The sequence below is a fragment of the Hemiscyllium ocellatum genome, unplaced genomic scaffold (genome assembly GCF_020745735.1).
Source record: "Hemiscyllium ocellatum isolate sHemOce1 unplaced genomic scaffold, sHemOce1.pat.X.cur. scaffold_2220_pat_ctg1, whole genome shotgun sequence".
Lineage (NCBI taxonomy): Eukaryota > Metazoa > Chordata > Chondrichthyes > Orectolobiformes > Hemiscylliidae > Hemiscyllium > Hemiscyllium ocellatum.
In genome coordinates, this window is record NW_026868012.1 from 1 (window position 1) to 18,326 (window position 18,326).

Genomic DNA, 18,326 nt, shown 5'->3' on the forward strand with positions numbered 1-18,326 from the left:
GTGGAAGGCAGATTACTACCTAAATGGAATCCAATTTAGGTCAAGGGGCAGGACAGAGAGATCTGGGGGTTCCTGTACACCACTCAATGAAGGTAACATGCAGGTACAGCAGGTAGTGAAGAAGGCTAATAGCATGCTGGCCTTCATAACAAGAGGGATGGAGTATAGAAGCAAAGAGGTTCTTTTGCAGCTGTACAGGCCCTGGTGAGACCACACCTGGAGTACTGTGTGCAGTTCTGCTCTCCAGATTTGATTCTGGCTATTGAGGAATGCAGCGTAGGTTCACCAGGTCAATTCCTGGACTGGCGGGATTACCTTACACTGAAAGACTGGAGCGACTGGGCTTGTGTGTACCCTCGAGTTTAGAAGACTGAGAGGGATCTGATTGAGACATTTCAGATCATCAAAGGATTGGACACTCTGGCGGCAGGAAACATGTTTCCGCTGCTGGGTGAGTGCCGAAACAGAGGACACTGCTTAAAAATACGGGGTAGACCATTTAGGACAGAGATGAGGAGAAACTTCTTCACCCAGAGAGTGGTGGCTGTGTGGAATGCTCTGCCCCAGAGGGCAGTGGAGGCCCAGTCTCTGGATTCATTTAAGAAAGAGTTGCATAGAGCTCTCAAGGATAGTGGAATCAAGGGTTACGGAGATAAGGCAGGAACAGGATACTGATTAAGGATGATCAGCCATGATCATATTGAATGGTGGTGCAGGCTCGAAAGGCAGAATGGCCAACTCCTGCACCTATTGTCCTCCTTTCCTGACTGCCACCCGCAGACAGCGTGCAGCCCCAATCCCTTTCTTTCCGTCTTTCTCGCTGATTTCGGCAGCGCTCCCGCTCTCCTCCCCTCCCTGTCTGGTGCCTGCAGGCGACTGATGGCCGGCACAGCAGCAGCAGCAGCAGCAGCAGCAGCAGCAGCAAAATAACCTGCCGCTCCATTGCGTGGCAAACACAAGTGCAGAGGGGTGACTTGAGCAGCCCCTGCTGGCGGAAAAAGCCTACTGCACCTGGTATTCCCAGGCGGTCTCCCATCCAAGTACTAACCAGGCCTGAGTCTGCTTAGCTCCGAGATCAGACGAGATCGGCGTTTTCAGACTAGTATGGCCGTAGGCACCGGCCCCTTCCTTTTCTCCCTACTTCAAGGCGTGCTGGCCAGCCACATTTTCTTTGCTGCTCTTTCTCTTTATCCCCTTTGTTTTTTTTTTCTCTTTTCTCTTTGCTCTTCCTCCTCTGTGCGTGCTTCCCTCCCTCCGTCCCTCCAGCTGCCTTTCAGCCAGCCCTTGCCCACCAGGCTCCTGTAGTCTCCCACATCCCCACGCAGGCCAACTGCAAGCCCTCCCCCTGCTTCATCAGGCTGCAGCCTGCATTCTCTCATCCTTCCGCACTCCTCCACGCCTCCCTTTCCCAATGGCAGGCAGTGGCCAGGGGGTACCGCAGGATCACTACTGGCACCGCAGCTTTTTTACCATATATCTTAACCATCTACAAGATGCTATTAGCCATAACATTAGCAAATTTGCTGATGATACTAAGCTGGCTGGCAGGGTGAAATGTCATCAGGATGTTAGCAGATTACAGGGTGACCTGGACAAGTTAGGTGAGTGGCCAGATGCAATTTAATGTGGATAAATCAATGGTTACCCACTTTGGTGCAAGGCAGATTACTACCTAAATGGAATCAATTTAGGTCAAGGGCAGGACAGAGAGATCTGGGGGTTCCTGTACACCACTCAATGAAGGTAAGCATGCAGGTACAGCAGGTAGTGAAGAAGGCTAATAGCATGCTGGCCTTCATAACAAGAGGGATGGAGTATAGAAGCAAAGAGGTTCTTTTGCAGCTGTACAGGGCCCTGGTGAGACCACACCTGGAGTACTGTGTGCAGTTCTGCTCTCCAGATTTGATTCTGGCTATTGAGGGAATGCAGCGTAGGTTCACCAGGTCAATTCCTGGACTGGCGGGATTACCTTACACTGAAAGACTGGAGCGACTGGGCTTGTGTGTACCCTCGAGTTTAGAAGACTGAGAGGGGATCTGATTGAGACATTTCAGATCATCAAAGGATTGGACACTCTGGCGGCAGGAAACATGTTTCCGCTGCTGGGTGAGTGCCGAAACAGAGGACACTGCTTAAAAATACGGGGTAGACCATTTAGGACAGAGATGAGGAGAAACTTCTTCACCCAGAGAGTGGTGGCTGTGTGGAATGCTCTGCCCCAGAGGGCAGTGGAGGCCCAGTCTCTGGATTCATTTAAGAAAGAGTTGCATAGAGCTCTCAAGGATAGTGGAATCAAGGGTTACGGAGATAAGGCAGGAACAGGATACTGATTAAGGATGATCAGCCATGATCATATTGAATGGTGGTGCAGGCTCGAAAGGCAGAATGGCCAACTCCTGCACCTATTGTCCTCCTTTCCTGACTGCCACCCGCAGACAGCGTGCAGCCCCCATCCCTTTCTTTCCGTCTTTCTCGCTGATTTCGGCAGCGCTCCGCTCTCCTCCCCACCCTGTCTGGTGCCTGCAGGCGACTGATGGCCGACAGCAGCAGCAGCAGCAAGCAGCAGCAAAAATAACCTGCCGCTCCATTGCGTGGCACAACACAAGTGCAGAGGGGTGACTTGAGCAGCCCCTGCTGGCGGAAAAAGCCTACTGCACCTGTATTCCCAGGCGTCTCCCATCCAAGTACTAACCAGGCCTGAGTCTGCTTAGCTTCCGAGATCAGACGTTTTCAGACTAGTATGGCCGTAGGCACCGGCCCCTTCCTTTTCTCCCTACTTCAAGGCGTGCTGGCCAGCCACATTTTCTTTGCTGCTCTTTCTCTTTATCCCCTTTGTTTTTTTTTTTCTCTCTTTCTCTTTGCTCTTCCTCCTCTGTGCGTGCTTCCCTCCCTCCGTCCCTCCAGCTGCCTTTCAGCCAGCCCTTGCCCACCAGGCTCCTGTAGTCTCCCACATCCCCACGCAGGCCAACTGCAAGCCCTCCCCCTGCTTCATCAGGCTGCAGCCTGCATTCTCTCATCCTTCCGCACTCCTCCACGCCTCCCTTTCCCAATGGCAGGCAGTGGCCAGGGGGGTACCGCAGGGATCACTACTGGCACCGCAGCTTTTTACCATATATCTTAACCATCTACAAGATGCTATTAGCCATAACATTAGCAAATTTGCTGATGATACTAAGCTGGCTGGCAGGGTGAAATGTCATCAGGATGTTAGCAGATTACAGGGTGACCTGGACAAGTTAGGTGAGTGGCCAGATGCAATTTAATGTGGATAAATCAATGGTTACCCACTTTGGTGGAAGGCAGATTACTACCTAAATGGAATCAATTTAGGTCAAGGGGCAGGACAGAGAGATCTGGGGGTTCCTGTACACCACTCAATGAAGGTAAGCATGCAGGTACAGCAGGTAGTGAAGAAGGCTAATAGCATGCTGGCCTTCATAACAAGAGGGATGGAGTATAGAAGCAAAGAGGTTCTTTTGCAGCTGTACAGGGCCCTGGTGAGACCACACCTGGAGTACTGTGTGCAGTTCTGCTCTCCAGATTTGATTCTGGCTATTGAGGGAATGCAGCGTAGGTTCACCAGGTCAATTCCTGGACTGGCGGGATTACCTTACACTGAAAGACTGGAGCGACTGGGCTTGTGTGTACCCTCGAGTTTAGAAGACTGAGAGGGGATCTGATTGAGACATTTCAGATCATCAAAGGATTGGACACTCTGGCGGCAGGAAACATGTTTCCGCTGCTGGGTGAGTGCCGAAACAGAGGACACTGCTTAAAAATACGGGGTAGACCATTTAGGACAGAGATGAGGAGAAACTTCTTCACCCAGAGAGTGGTGGCTGTGTGGAATGCTCTGCCCCAGAGGGCAGTGGAGGCCCAGTCTCTGGATTCATTTAAGAAAGAGTTGCATAGAGCTCTCAAGGATAGTGGAATCAAGGGTTACGGAGATAAGGCAGGAACAGGATACTGATTAAGGATGATCAGCCATGATCATATTGAATGGTGGTGCAGGCTCGAAAGGCAGAATGGCCAACTCCTGCACCTATTGTCCTCCTTTCCTGACTGCCACCCTCAGACAGCGTGCAGCCCCAATCCCTTTCTTTCCGTCTTTCTCGCTGATTTCGGCAGCGCTCCGCTCTCCTCCCCTCCCTGTCTGGTGCCTGCAGGCGACTGATGGCCGGCACAGCAGCAGCAGCAGCAGCAGCAGCAGCAGCAGCAAAATAACCTGCCGCTCCATTGCGTGGCACAACACAAGTGCAGAGGGGTGACTTGAGCAGCCCCTGCTGGCGGAAAAAGCCTACTGCACCTGGTATTCCCAGGCGGTCTCCCATCCAAGTACTAACCAGGCCTGAGTCTGCTTAGCTTCCGAGATCAGACGAGATCGGGCGTTTTCAGACTAGTATGGCCGTAGGCACCGGCCCCTTCCTTTTCTCCCTACTTCAAGGCGTGCTGGCCAGCCACATTTTCTTTGCTGCTCTTTCTCTTTATCCCCTTTGTTTTTTTTTCTCTTTTCTCTTTGCTCTTCCTCCTCTGTGCGTGCTTCCCTCCCTCCGTCCCTCCAGCTGCCTTTCAGCCAGCCCTTGCCCACCAGGCTCCTGTAGTCTCCCACATCCCCACGCAGGCCAACTGCAAGCCCTCCCCCTGCTTCATCAGGCTGCAGCCTGCATTCTCTCATCCTTCCGCACTCCTCCACGCCTCCCTTTCCCAATGGCAGGCAGTGGCCAGGGGGGTACCGCAGGGATCACTACTGGCACCGCAGCTTTTTACCATATATCTTAACCATCTACAAGATGCTATTAGCCATAACATTAGCAAATTTGCTGATGATACTAAGCTGGCTGGCAGGGTGAAATGTCATCAGGATGTTAGCAGATTACAGGGTGACCTGGACAAGTTAGGTGAGTGGCCAGATGCAATTTAATGTGGATAAATCAATGGTTACCCACTTTGGTGGAAGGCAGATTACTACCTAAATGGAATCAATTTAGGTCAAGGGGCAGGACAGAGAGATCTGGGGGTTCCTGTACACCACTCAATGAAGGTAAGCATGCAGGTACAGCAGGTAGTGAAGAAGGCTAATAGCATGCTGGCCTTCATAACAAGAGGGATGGAGTATAGAAGCAAAGAGGTTCTTTTGCAGCTGTACAGGGCCCTGGTGAGACCACACCTGGAGTACTGTGTGCAGTTCTGCTCTCCAGATTTGATTCTGGCTATTGAGGGAATGCAGCGTAGGTTCACCAGGTCAATTCCTGGACTGGCGGGATTACCTTACACTGAAAGACTGGAGCGACTGGGCTTGTGTGTACCCTCGAGTTTAGAAGACTGAGAGGGGATCTGATTGAGACATTTCAGATCATCAAAGGATTGGACACTCTGGCGGCAGGAAACATGTTTCCGCTGCTGGGTGAGTGCCGAAACAGAGGACACTGCTTAAAAATACGGGGTAGACCATTTAGGACAGAGATGAGGAGAAACTTCTTCACCCAGAGAGTGGTGGCTGTGTGGAATGCTCTGCCCCAGAGGGCAGTGGAGGCCCAGTCTCTGGATTCATTTAAGAAAGAGTTGCATAGAGCTCTCAAGGATAGTGGAATCAAGGGTTACGGAGATAAGGCAGGAACAGGATACTGATTAAGGATGATCAGCCATGATCATATTGAATGGTGGTGCAGGCTCGAAAGGCAGAATGGCCAACTCCTGCACCTATTGTCCTCCTTTCCTGACTGCCACCCGCAGACAGCGTGCAGCCCCAATCCCTTTCTTTCCGTCTTTCTCGCTGATTTCGGCAGCGCTCCGCTCTCCTCCCCTCCCTGTCTGGTGCCTGCAGGCGACTGATGGCCGGCCGCACAGCAGCAGCAGCAGCAGCAAAAATAACCTGCCGCTCCATTGCGTGGCACAACACAAGTGCAGAGGGGTGACTTGAGCAGCCCCTGCTGGCGGAAAAAGCCTACTGCACCTGGTATTCCCAGGCGGTCTCCCATCCAAGTACTAACCAGGCCTGAGTCTGCTTAGCTTCCGAGATCAGGCGTTTTCAGACTAGTATGGCCGTAGGCACCAGCCCCTTCCTTTTCTCCCTACTTCAAGGCGTGCTGGCCAGCCACATTTTCTTTGCTGCTCTTTCTCTTTATCCCCTTTGTTTTTTTTCTCTCTTTCTCTTTGCTCTTCCTCCTCTGTGCGTGCTTCCCTCCCTCCGTCCCTCCAGCTGCCTTTCAGCCAGCCCTTGCCCACCAGGCTCCTGTAGTCTCCCACATCCCCACGCAGGCCAACTGCAAGCCCTCCCCCTGCTTCATCAGGCTGCAGCCTGCATTCTCTCATCCTTCCGCACTCCTCCACGCCTCCCTTTCCCAATGGCAGGCAGTGGCCAGGGGGGTACCGCAGGGATCACTACTGGCACCGCAGCTTTTTACCATATATCTTAACCATCTACAAGATGCTATTAGCCATAACATTAGCAAATTTGCTGATGATACTAAGCTGGCTGGCAGGGTGAAATGTCATCAGGATGTTAGCAGATTACAGGGTGACCTGGACAAGTTAGGTGAGTGGCCAGATGCAATTTAATGTGGATAAATCAATGGTTACCCACTTTGGTGGAAGGCAGATTACTACCTAAATGGAATCAATTTAGGTCAAGGGGCAGGACAGAGAGATCTGGGGTTCCTGTACACCACTCAATGAAGGTAAGCATGCAGGTACAGCAGGTAGTGAAGAAGGCTAATAGCATGCTGGCCTTCATAACAAGAGGGATGGAGTATAGAAGCAAAGAGGTTCTTTTGCAGCTGTACAGGGCCCTGGTGAGACCACACCTGGAGTACTGTGTGCAGTTCTGCTCTCCAGATTTGATTCTGGCTATTGAGGGAATGCAGCGTAGGTTCACCAGGTCAATTCCTGGACTGGCGGGATTACCTTACACTGAAAGACTGGAGCGACTGGGCTTGTGTGTACCCTCGAGTTTAGAAGACTGAGAGGGATCTGATTGAGACATTTCAGATCATCAAAGGATTGGACACTCTGGCGGCAGGAAACATGTTTCCGCTGCTGGGTGAGTGCCGAAACAGAGGACACTGCTTAAAAATACGGGGTAGACCATTTAGGACAGAGATGAGGAGAAACTTCTTCACCCAGAGAGTGGTGGCTGTGTGGAATGCTCTGCCCCAGAGGGCAGTGGAGGCCCAGTCTCTGGATTCATTTAAGAAAGAGTTGCATAGAGCTCTCAAGGATAGTGGAATCAAGGGTTACGGAGATAAGGCAGGAACAGGATACTGATTAAGGATGATCAGCCATGATCATATTGAATGGTGGTGCAGGCTCGAAAGGCAGAATGGCCAACTCCTGCACCTATTGTCCTCCTTTCCTGACTGCCACCCGCAGACAGCGTGCAGCCCCAATCCCTTTCTTTCCGTCTTTCTCGCTGATTTCGGCAGCGCTCCGCTCTCCTCCCCTCCCTGTCTGGTGCCTGCAGGCGACTGATGGCCGGCACAGCAGCAGCAGCAGCAAAAATAACCTGCCGCTCCATTGCGTGGCACAACACAAGTGCAGAGGGGTGACTTGAGCAGCCCCTGCTGGCGGAAAAAGCCTACTGCACCTGGTATTCCCAGGCGGTCTCCCATCCAAGTACTAACCAGGCCTGAGTCTGCTTAGCTTCCGAGATCAGACGAGATCGGGCGTTTTCAGACTAGTATGGCCGTAGGCACCGGCCCCTTCCTTTTCTCCCTACTTCAAGGCGTGCTGGCCAGCCACATTTTCTTTGCTGCTCTTTCTCTTTATCCCCTTTGTTTTTTTTTTCTCTTTTCTCTTTGCTCTTCCTCCTCTGTGCGTGCTTCCCTCCCTCCGTCCCTCCAGCTGCCTTTCAGCCAGCCCTTGCCCACCAGGCTCCTGTAGTCTCCCACATCCCCACGCAGGCCAACTGCAAGCCCTCCCCCTGCTTCATCAGGCTGCAGCCTGCATTCTCTCATCCTTCCGCACTCCTCCACGCCTCCCTTTCCCAATGGCAGGCAGTGGCCAGGGGGGTACCGCAGGGATCACTACTGGCACCGCAGCTTTTTACCATATATCTTAACCATCTACAAGATGCTATTAGCCATAACATTAGCAAATTTGCTGATGATACTAAGCTGGCTGGCAGGGTGAAATGTCATCAGGATGTTAGCAGATTACAGGGTGACCTGGACAAGTTAGGTGAGTGGCCAGATGCAATTTAATGTGGATAAATCAATGGTTACCCACTTTGGTGGAAGGCAGATTACTACCTAAATGGAATCAATTTAGGTCAAGGGGCAGGACAGAGAGATCTGGGGGTTCCTGTACACCACTCAATGAAGGTAAGCATGCAGGTACAGCAGGTAGTGAAGAAGGCTAATAGCATGCTGGCCTTCATAACAAGAGGGATGGAGTATAGAAGCAAAGAGGTTCTTTTGCAGCTGTACAGGGCCCTGGTGAGACCACACCTGGAGTACTGTGTGCAGTTCTGCTCTCCAGATTTGATTCTGGCTATTGAGGGAATGCAGCGTAGGTTCACCAGGTCAATTCCTGGACTGGCGGGATTACCTTACACTGAAAGACTGGAGCGACTGGGCTTGTGTGTACCCTCGAGTTTAGAAGACTGAGAGGGGATCTGATTGAGACATTTCAGATCATCAAAGGATTGGACACTCTGGCGGCAGGAAACATGTTTCCGCTGCTGGGTGAGTGCCGAAACAGAGGACACTGCTTAAAAATACGGGGTAGACCATTTAGGACAGAGATGAGGAGAAACTTCTTCACCCAGAGAGTGGTGGCTGTGTGGAATGCTCTGCCCCAGAGGGCAGTGGAGGCCCAGTCTCTGGATTCATTTAAGAAAGAGTTGCATAGAGCTCTCAAGGATAGTGGAATCAAGGGTTACGGAGATAAGGCAGGAACAGGATACTGATTAAGGATGATCAGCCATGATCATATTGAATGGTGGTGCAGGCTCGAAAGGCAGAATGGCCAACTCCTGCACCTATTGTCCTCCTTTCCTGACTGCCACCCGCAGACAGCGTGCAGCCCCAATCCCTTTCTTTCCGTCTTTCTCGCTGATTTCGGCAGCGCTCCGCTCTCCTCCCCTCCCTGTCTGGTGCCTGCAGGCGACTGATGGCCGCACAGCACAGCAGCAGCAGCAGCAGCAGCAGCAGCAAAAATAACCTGCCGCTCCATTGCGTGGCACAACACAAGTGCAGAGGGGTGACTTGAGCAGCCCCTGCTGGCGGAAAAAGCCTACTGCACCTGGTATTCCCAGGCGGTCTCCCATCCAAGTACTAACCAGGCCTGAGTCTGCTTAGCTTCCGAGATCAGACGAGATCGGGCGTTTTCAGACTAGTATGGCCGTAGGCACCGGCCCCTTCCTTTTCTCCCTACTTCAAGGCGTGCTGGCCAGCCACATTTTCTTTGCTGCTCTTTCTCTTTATCCCCTTTGTTTTTTTTTTCTCTTTTCTCTTTGCTCTTCCTCCTCTGTGCGTGCTTCCCTCCCTCCGTCCCTCCAGCTGCCTTTCAGCCAGCCCTTGCCCACCAGGCTCCTGTAGTCTCCCACATCCCCACGCAGGCCAACTGCAAGCCCTCCCCCTGCTTCATCAGGCTGCAGCCTGCATTCTCTCATCCTTCCGCACTCCTCCACGCCTCCCTTTCCCAATGGCAGGCAGTGGCCAGGGGGGTACCGCAGGGATCACTACTGGCACCGCAGCTTTTTACCATATATCTTAACCATCTACAAGATGCTATTAGCCATAACATTAGCAAATTTGCTGATGATACTAAGCTGGCTGGCAGGGTGAAATGTCATCAGGATGTTAGCAGATTACAGGGTGACCTGGACAAGTTAGGTGAGTGGCCAGATGCAATTTAATGTGGATAAATCAATGGTTACCCACTTTGGTGGAAGGCAGATTACTACCTAAATGGAATCAATTTAGGTCAAGGGGCAGGACAGAGAGATCTGGGGGTTCCTGTACACCACTCAATGAAGGTAAGCATGCAGGTACAGCAGGTAGTGAAGAAGGCTAATAGCATGCTGGCCTTCATAACAAGAGGGATGGAGTATAGAAGCAAAGAGGTTCTTTTGCAGCTGTACAGGGCCCTGGTGAGACCACACCTGGAGTACTGTGTGCAGTTCTGCTCTCCAGATTTGATTCTGGCTATTGAGGGAATGCAGCGTAGGTTCACCAGGTCAATTCCTGGACTGGCGGGATTACCTTACACTGAAAGACTGGAGCGACTGGGCTTGTGTGTACCCTCGAGTTTAGAAGACTGAGAGGGGATCTGATTGAGACATTTCAGATCATCAAAGGATTGGACACTCTGGCGGCAGGAAACATGTTTCCGCTGCTGGGTGAGTGCCGAAACAGAGGACACTGCTTAAAAATACGGGGTAGACCATTTAGGACAGAGATGAGGAGAAACTTCTTCACCCAGAGAGTGGTGGCTGTGTGGAATGCTCTGCCCCAGAGGGCAGTGGAGGCCCAGTCTCTGGATTCATTTAAGAAAGAGTTGCATAGAGCTCTCAAGGATAGTGGAATCAAGGGTTACGGAGATAAGGCAGGAACAGGATACTGATTAAGGATGATCAGCCATGATCATATTGAATGGTGGTGCAGGCTCGAAAGGCAGAATGGCCAACTCCTGCACCTATTGTCCTCCTTTCCTGACTGCCACCCGCAGACAGCGTGCAGCCCCAATCCTTTTCTTTCCGTCTTTCTCGCTGATTTCGGCAGCGCTCCGCTCTCCTCCCCTCCCTGTCTGGTGCCTGCAGGCGACTGATGGCCGGCACAGCAGCAGCAGCAGCAGCAAAAATAACCTGCCGCTCCATTGCGTGGCACAACACAAGTGCAGAGGGGTGACTTGAGCAGCCCCTGCTGGCGGAAAAAGCCTACTGCACCTGGTATTCCCAGGCGGTCTCCCATCCAAGTACTAACCAGGCCTGAGTCTGCTTAGCTTCCGAGATCAGGAGATCGTTTTCAGACTAGTATGGCCGTAGGCACCGGCCCCTTCCTTTTCTCCCTACTTCAAGGCGTGCTGGCCAGCCACATTTTCTTTGCTGCTCTTTCTCTTTATCCCCTTTGTTTTTTTTTTCTCTTTTCTCTTTGCTCTTCCTCCTCTGTGCGTGCTTCCCTCCCTCCGTCCCTCCAGCTGCCTTTCAGCCAGCCCTTGCCCACCAGGCTCCTGTAGTCTCCCACATCCCCACGCAGGCCAACTGCAAGCCCTCCCCCTGCTTCATCAGGCTGCAGCCTGCATTCTCTCATCCTTCCGCACTCCTCCACGCCTCCCTTTCCCAATGGCAGGCAGTGGCCAGGGGGGTACCGCAGGGATCACTACTGGCACCGCAGCTTTTTACCATATATCTTAACCATCTACAAGATGCTATTAGCCATAACATTAGCAAATTTGCTGATGATACTAAGCTGGCTGGCAGGGTGAAATGTCATCAGGATGTTAGCAGATTACAGGGTGACCTGGACAAGTTAGGTGAGTGGCCAGATGCAATTTAATGTGGATAAATCAATGGTTACCCACTTTGGTGGAAGGCAGATTACTACCTAAATGGAATCAATTTAGGTCAAGGGGCAGGACAGAGAGATCTGGGGGTTCCTGTACACCACTCAATGAAGGTAAGCATGCAGGTACAGCAGGTAGTGAAGAAGGCTAATAGCATGCTGGCCTTCATAACAAGAGGGATGGAGTATAGAAGCAAAGAGGTTCTTTTGCAGCTGTACAGGGCCCTGGTGAGACCACACCTGGAGTACTGTGTGCAGTTCTGCTCTCCAGATTTGATTCTGGCTATTGAGGGAATGCAGCGTAGGTTCACCAGGTCAATTCCTGGACTGGCGGGATTACCTTACACTGAAAGACTGGAGCGACTGGGCTTGTGTGTACCCTCGAGTTTAGAAGACTGAGAGGGGATCTGATTGAGACATTTCAGATCATCAAAGGATTGGACACTCTGGCGGCAGGAAACATGTTTCCGCTGCTGGGTGAGTGCCGAAACAGAGGACACTGCTTAAAAATACGGGGTAGACCATTTAGGACAGAGATGAGGAGAAACTTCTTCACCCAGAGAGTGGTGGCTGTGTGGAATGCTCTGCCCCAGAGGGCAGTGGAGGCCCAGTCTCTGGATTCATTTAAGAAAGAGTTGCATAGAGCTCTCAAGGATAGTGGAATCAAGGGTTACGGAGATAAGGCAGGAACAGGATACTGATTAAGGATGATCAGCCATGATCATATTGAATGGTGGTGCAGGCTCGAAAGGCAGAATGGCCAACTCCTGCACCTATTGTCCTCCTTTCCTGACTGCCACCCGCAGACAGCGTGCAGCCCCAATCCCTTTCTTTCCGTCTTTCTCGCTGATTTCGGCAGCGCTCCGCTCTCCTCCCCTCCCTGTCTGGTGCCTGCAGGCGACTGATGGCCGGCACAGCAGCAGCAGCAGCAGCAGCAGCAGCAGCAAAAATAACCTGCCGCTCCATTGCGTGGCACAACACAAGTGCAGAGGGGTGACTTGAGCAGCCCCTGCTGGCGGAAAAAGCCTACTGCACCTGGTATTCCCAGGCGGTCTCCCATCCAAGTACTAACCAGGCCTGAGTCTGCTTAGCTTCCGAGATCAGACGAGATCGGGCGTTTTCAGACTAGTATGGCCGTAGGCACCGGCCCCTTCCTTTTCTCCCTACTTCAAGGCGTGCTGGCCAGCCACATTTTCTTTGCTGCTCTTTCTCTTTATCCCCTTTGTTTTTTTTTTCTCTTTTCTCTTTGCTCTTCCTCCTCTGTGCGTGCTTCCCTCCCTCCGTCCCTCCAGCTGCCTTTCAGCCAGCCCTTGCCCACCAGGCTCCTGTAGTCTCCCACATCCCCACGCAGGCCAACTGCAAGCCCTCCCCCTGCTTCATCAGGCTGCAGCCTGCATTCTCTCATCCTTCCGCACTCCTCCACGCCTCCCTTTCCCAATGGCAGGCAGTGGCCAGGGGGGTACCGCAGGGATCACTACTGGCACCGCAGCTTTTTACCATATATCTTAACCATCTACAAGATGCTATTAGCCATAACATTAGCAAATTTGCTGATGATACTAAGCTGGCTGGCAGGGTGAAATGTCATCAGGATGTTAGCAGATTACAGGGTGACCTGGACAAGTTAGGTGAGTGGCCAGATGCAATTTAATGTGGATAAATCAATGGTTACCCACTTTGGTGGAAGGCAGATTACTACCTAAATGGAATCAATTTAGGTCAAGGGGCAGGACAGAGAGATCTGGGGGTTCCTGTACACCACTCAATGAAGGTAAGCATGCAGGTACAGCAGGTAGTGAAGAAGGCTAATAGCATGCTGGCCTTCATAACAAGAGGGATGGAGTATAGAAGCAAAGAGGTTCTTTTGCAGCTGTACAGGGCCCTGGTGAGACCACACCTGGAGTACTGTGTGCAGTTCTGCTCTCCAGATTTGATTCTGGCTATTGAGGGAATGCAGCGTAGGTTCACCAGGTCAATTCCTGGACTGGCGGGATTACCTTACACTGAAAGACTGGAGCGACTGGGCTTGTGTGTACCCTCGAGTTTAGAAGACTGAGAGGGGATCTGATTGAGACATTTCAGATCATCAAAGGATTGGACACTCTGGCGGCAGGAAACATGTTTCCGCTGCTGGGTGAGTGCCGAAACAGAGGACACTGCTTAAAAATACGGGGTAGACCATTTAGGACAGAGATGAGGAGAAACTTCTTCACCCAGAGAGTGGTGGCTGTGTGGAATGCTCTGCCCCAGAGGGCAGTGGAGGCCCAGTCTCTGGATTCATTTAAGAAAGAGTTGCATAGAGCTCTCAAGGATAGTGGAATCAAGGGTTACGGAGATAAGGCAGGAACAGGATACTGATTAAGGATGATCAGCCATGATCATATTGAATGGTGGTGCAGGCTCGAAAGGCAGAATGGCCAACTCCTGCACCTATTGTCCTCCTTTCCTGACTGCCACCCGCAGACAGCGTGCAGCCCCAATCCCTTTCTTTCCGTCTTTCTCGCTGATTTCGGCAGCGCTCCGCTCTCCTCCCCTCCCTGTCTGGTGCCTGCAGGCGACTGATGGCCGGCACAGCAGCAGCAGCAGCAGCAAAAAATAACCTGCCGCTCCATTGCGTGGCACAACACAAGTGCAGAGGGGTGACTTGAGCAGCCCCTGCTGGCGGAAAAAGCCTACTGCACCTGGTATTCCCAGGCGGTCTCCCATCCAAGTACTAACCAGGCCTGAGTCTGCTTAGCTTCCGAGATCAGACGAGATCGGGCGTTTTCAGACTAGTATGGCCGTAGGCACCGGCCCCTTCCTTTTCTCCCTACTTCAAGGCGTGCTGGCCAGCCACATTTTCTTTGCTGCTCTTTCTCTTTATCCCCTTTGTTTTTTTTTTCTCTTTTCTCTTTGCTCTTCCTCCTCTGTGCGTGCTTCCCTCCCTCCGTCCCTCCAGCTGCCTTTCAGCCAGCCCTTGCCCACCAGGCTCCTGTAGTCTCCCACATCCCCACGCAGGCCAACTGCAAGCCCTCCCCCTGCTTCATCAGGCTGCAGCCTGCATTCTCTCATCCTTCCGCACTCCTCCACGCCTCCCTTTCCCAATGGCAGGCAGTGGCCAGGGGGGTACCGCAGGGATCACTACTGGCACCGCAGCTTTTTACCATATATCTTAACCATCTACAAGATGCTATTAGCCATAACATTAGCAAATTTGCTGATGATACTAAGCTGGCTGGCAGGGTGAAATGTCATCAGGATGTTAGCAGATTACAGGGTGACCTGGACAAGTTAGGTGAGTGGCCAGATGCAATTTAATGTGGATAAATCAATGGTTACCCACTTTGGTGGAAGGCAGATTACTACCTAAATGGAATCAATTTAGGTCAAGGGGCAGGACAGAGAGATCTGGGGGTTCCTGTACACCACTCAATGAAGGTAAGCATGCAGGTACAGCAGGTAGTGAAGAAGGCTAATAGCATGCTGGCCTTCATAACAAGAGGGATGGAGTATAGAAGCAAAGAGGTTCTTTTGCAGCTGTACAGGGCCCTGGTGAGACCACACCTGGAGTACTGTGTGCAGTTCTGCTCTCCAGATTTGATTCTGGCTATTGAGGGAATGCAGCGTAGGTTCACCAGGTCAATTCCTGGACTGGCGGGATTACCTTACACTGAAAGACTGGAGCGACTGGGCTTGTGTGTACCCTCGAGTTTAGAAGACTGAGAGGGGATCTGATTGAGACATTTCAGATCATCAAAGGATTGGACACTCTGGCGGCAGGAAACATGTTTCCGCTGCTGGGTGAGTGCCGAAACAGAGGACACTGCTTAAAAATACGGGGTAGACCATTTAGGACAGAGATGAGGAGAAACTTCTTCACCCAGAGAGTGGTGGCTGTGTGGAATGCTCTGCCCCAGAGGGCAGTGGAGGCCCAGTCTCTGGATTCATTTAAGAAAGAGTTGCATAGAGCTCTCAAGGATAGTGGAATCAAGGGTTACGGAGATAAGGCAGGAACAGGATACTGATTAAGGATGATCAGCCATGATCATATTGAATGGTGGTGCAGGCTCGAAAGGCAGAATGGCCAACTCCTGCACCTATTGTCCTCCTTTCCTGACTGCCACCCGCAGACAGCGTGCAGCCCCAATCCCTTTCTTTCCGTCTTTCTCGCTGATTTCGGCAGCGCTCCGCTCTCCTCCCCTCCCTGTCTGGTGCCTGCAGGCGACTGATGGCCGGCACAGCAGCAGCAGCAGCAGCAGCAGCAAAAATAACCTGCCGCTCCATTGCGTGGCACAACACAAGTGCAGAGGGGTGACTTGAGCAGCCCCTGCTGGCGGAAAAAGCCTACTGCACCTGGTATTCCCAGGCGGTCTCCCATCCAAGTACTAACCAGGCCTGAGTCTGCTTAGCTTCCGAGATCAGACGAGATCGGGCGTTTTCAGACTAGTATGGCCGTAGGCACTGGCCCCTTCCTTTTCTCCCTACTTCAAGGCGTGCTGGCCAGCCACATTTTCTTTGCTGCTCTTTCTCTTTATCCCCTTTGTTTTTTTTTCTCTTTTCTCTTTGCTCTTCCTCCTCTGTGCGTGCTTCCCTCCCTCCGTCCCTCCAGCTGCCTTTCAGCCAGCCCTTGCCCACCAGGCTCCTGTAGTCTCCCACATCCCCACGCAGGCCAACTGCAAGCCCTCCCCCTGCTTCATCAGGCTGCAGCCTGCATTCTCTCATCCTTCCGCACTCCTCCACGCCTCCCTTTCCCAATGGCAGGCAGTGGCCAGGGGGGTACCGCAGGGATCACTACTGGCACCGCAGCTTTTTACCATATATCTTAACCATCTACAAGATGCTATTAGCCATAACATTAGCAAATTTGCTGATGATACTAAGCTGGCTGGCAGGGTGAAATGTCATCAGGATGTTAGCAGATTACAGGGTGACCTGGACAAGTTAGGTGAGTGGCCAGATGCAATTTAATGTGGATAAATCAATGGTTACCCACTTTGGTGGAAGGCAGATTACTACCTAAATGGAATCAATTTAGGTCAAGGGGCAGGACAGAGAGATCTGGGGGTTCCTGTACACCACTCAATGAAGGTAAGCATGCAGGTACAGCAGGTAGTGAAGAAGGCTAATAGCATGCTGGCCTTCATAACAAGAGGGATGGAGTATAGAAGCAAAGAGGTTCTTTTGCAGCTGTACAGGGCCCTGGTGAGACCACACCTGGAGTACTGTGTGCAGTTCTGCTCTCCAGATTTGATTCTGGCTATTGAGGGAATGCAGCGTAGGTTCACCAGGTCAATTCCTGGACTGGCGGGATTACCTTACACTGAAAGACTGGAGCGACTGGGCTTGTGTGTACCCTCGAGTTTAGAAGACTGAGAGGGGATCTGATTGAGACATTTCAGATCATCAAAGGATTGGACACTCTGGCGGCAGGAAACATGTTTCCGCTGCTGGGTGAGTGCCGAAACAGAGGACACTGCTTAAAAATACGGGGTAGACCATTTAGGACAGAGATGAGGAGAAACTTCTTCACCCAGAGAGTGGTGGCTGTGTGGAATGCTCTGCCCCAGAGGGCAGTGGAGGCCCAGTCTCTGGATTCATTTAAGAAAGAGTTGCATAGAGCTCTCAAGGATAGTGGAATCAAGGGTTACGGAGATAAGGCAGGAACAGGATACTGATTAAGGATGATCAGCCATGATCATATTGAATGGTGGTGCAGGCTCGAAAGGCAGAATGGCCAACTCCTGCACCTATTGTCCTCCTTTCCTGACTGCCACCCGCAGACAGCGTGCAGCCCCAATCCCTTTCTTTCCGTCTTTCTCGCTGATTTCGGCAGCGCTCCGCTCTCCTCCCCTCCCTGTCTGGTGCCTGCAGGCGACTGATGGCCGGCACAGCAGCAGCAGCAGCAGCAGCAGCAAAAATAACCTGCCGCTCCATTGCGTGGCACAACACAAGTGCAGAGGGGTGACTTGAGCAGCCCCTGCTGGCGGAAAAAGCCTACTGCACCTGGTATTCCCAGGCGGTCTCCCATCCAAGTACTAACCAGGCCTGAGTCTGCTTAGCTTCCGAGATCAGACGAGATCGGGCGTTTTCAGACTAGTATGGCCGTAGGCACCGGCCCCTTCCTTTTCTCCCTACTTCAAGGCGTGCTGGCCAGCCACATTTTCTTTGCTGCTCTTTCTCTTTATCCCCTTTGTTTTTTTTTTCTCTTTTCTCTTTGCTCTTCCTCCTCTGTGCGTGCTTCCCTCCCTCCGTCCCTCCAGCTGCCTTTCAGCCAGCCCTTGCCCACCAGGCTCCTGTAGTCTCCCACATCCCCACGCAGGCCAACTGCAAGCCCTCCCCCTGCTTCATCAGGCTGCAGCCTGCATTCTCTCATCCTTCCGCACTCCTCCACGCCTCCCTTTCCCAATGGCAGGCAGTGGCCAGGGGGGTACCGCAGGGATCACTACTGGCACCGCAGCTTTTTACCATATATCTTAACCATCTACAAGATGCTATTAGCCATAACATTAGCAAATTTGCTGATGATACTAAGCTGGCTGGCAGGGTGAAATGTCATCAGGATGTTAGCAGATTACAGGGTGACCTGGACAAGTTAGGTGAGTGGCCAGATGCAATTTAATGTGGATAAATCAATGGTTACCCACTTTGGTGGAAGGCAGATTACTACCTAAATGGAATCAATTTAGGTCAAGGGGCAGGACAGAGAGATCTGGGGGTTCCTGTACACCACTCAATGAAGGTAAGCATGCAGGTACAGCAGGTAGTGAAGAAGGCTAATAGCATGCTGGCCTTCATAACAAGAGGGATGGAGTATAGAAGCAAAGAGGTTCTTTTGCAGCTGTACAG

At 52.0% G+C, this 18,326-nt stretch overlaps 8 non-coding genes and 3 pseudogenes across 8 annotated transcripts; all 11 read right to left on the reverse strand.

Annotated features, from left to right (window-relative positions):
- Positions 1-999: 999 nt before the first annotated feature.
- LOC132811483 (5S ribosomal RNA) lies at positions 1,000-1,116 on the reverse strand. Its single transcript, XR_009643294.1, has one exon. It is a non-coding gene; the product is annotated as a 5S ribosomal RNA (ribosomal RNA).
- Positions 1,117-2,645: 1,529 nt separating this feature from the next.
- Positions 2,646-2,752, reverse strand: LOC132811499 (5S ribosomal RNA; annotated as a pseudogene).
- A 1,542-nt stretch (positions 2,753-4,294) lies between these two features.
- LOC132811449 (5S ribosomal RNA) lies at positions 4,295-4,413 on the reverse strand. The gene has a single exon (XR_009643262.1). It is a non-coding gene; the product is annotated as a 5S ribosomal RNA (ribosomal RNA).
- A 1,528-nt stretch (positions 4,414-5,941) lies between these two features.
- Positions 5,942-6,050, reverse strand: LOC132811485 (5S ribosomal RNA; annotated as a pseudogene).
- A 1,520-nt stretch (positions 6,051-7,570) lies between these two features.
- LOC132811461 (5S ribosomal RNA) lies at positions 7,571-7,689 on the reverse strand. Its single transcript, XR_009643273.1, has one exon. It is a non-coding gene; the product is annotated as a 5S ribosomal RNA (ribosomal RNA).
- A 1,539-nt stretch (positions 7,690-9,228) lies between these two features.
- On the reverse strand, positions 9,229-9,347 carry LOC132811472 (5S ribosomal RNA). The gene has a single exon (XR_009643284.1). It is a non-coding gene; the product is annotated as a 5S ribosomal RNA (ribosomal RNA).
- A 1,526-nt stretch (positions 9,348-10,873) lies between these two features.
- Positions 10,874-10,986, reverse strand: LOC132811496 (5S ribosomal RNA; annotated as a pseudogene).
- A 1,538-nt stretch (positions 10,987-12,524) lies between these two features.
- LOC132811484 (5S ribosomal RNA) lies at positions 12,525-12,643 on the reverse strand. Its single transcript, XR_009643295.1, has one exon. It is a non-coding gene; the product is annotated as a 5S ribosomal RNA (ribosomal RNA).
- Positions 12,644-14,170: 1,527 nt separating this feature from the next.
- LOC132811495 (5S ribosomal RNA) lies at positions 14,171-14,289 on the reverse strand. Its single transcript, XR_009643296.1, has one exon. It is a non-coding gene; the product is annotated as a 5S ribosomal RNA (ribosomal RNA).
- A 1,532-nt stretch (positions 14,290-15,821) lies between these two features.
- LOC132811450 (5S ribosomal RNA) lies at positions 15,822-15,940 on the reverse strand. Its single transcript, XR_009643263.1, has one exon. It is a non-coding gene; the product is annotated as a 5S ribosomal RNA (ribosomal RNA).
- A 1,531-nt stretch (positions 15,941-17,471) lies between these two features.
- Positions 17,472-17,590, reverse strand: LOC132811451 (5S ribosomal RNA). The gene has a single exon (XR_009643264.1). It is a non-coding gene; the product is annotated as a 5S ribosomal RNA (ribosomal RNA).
- Between the last annotated feature and the right edge of the window lie 736 nt (positions 17,591-18,326).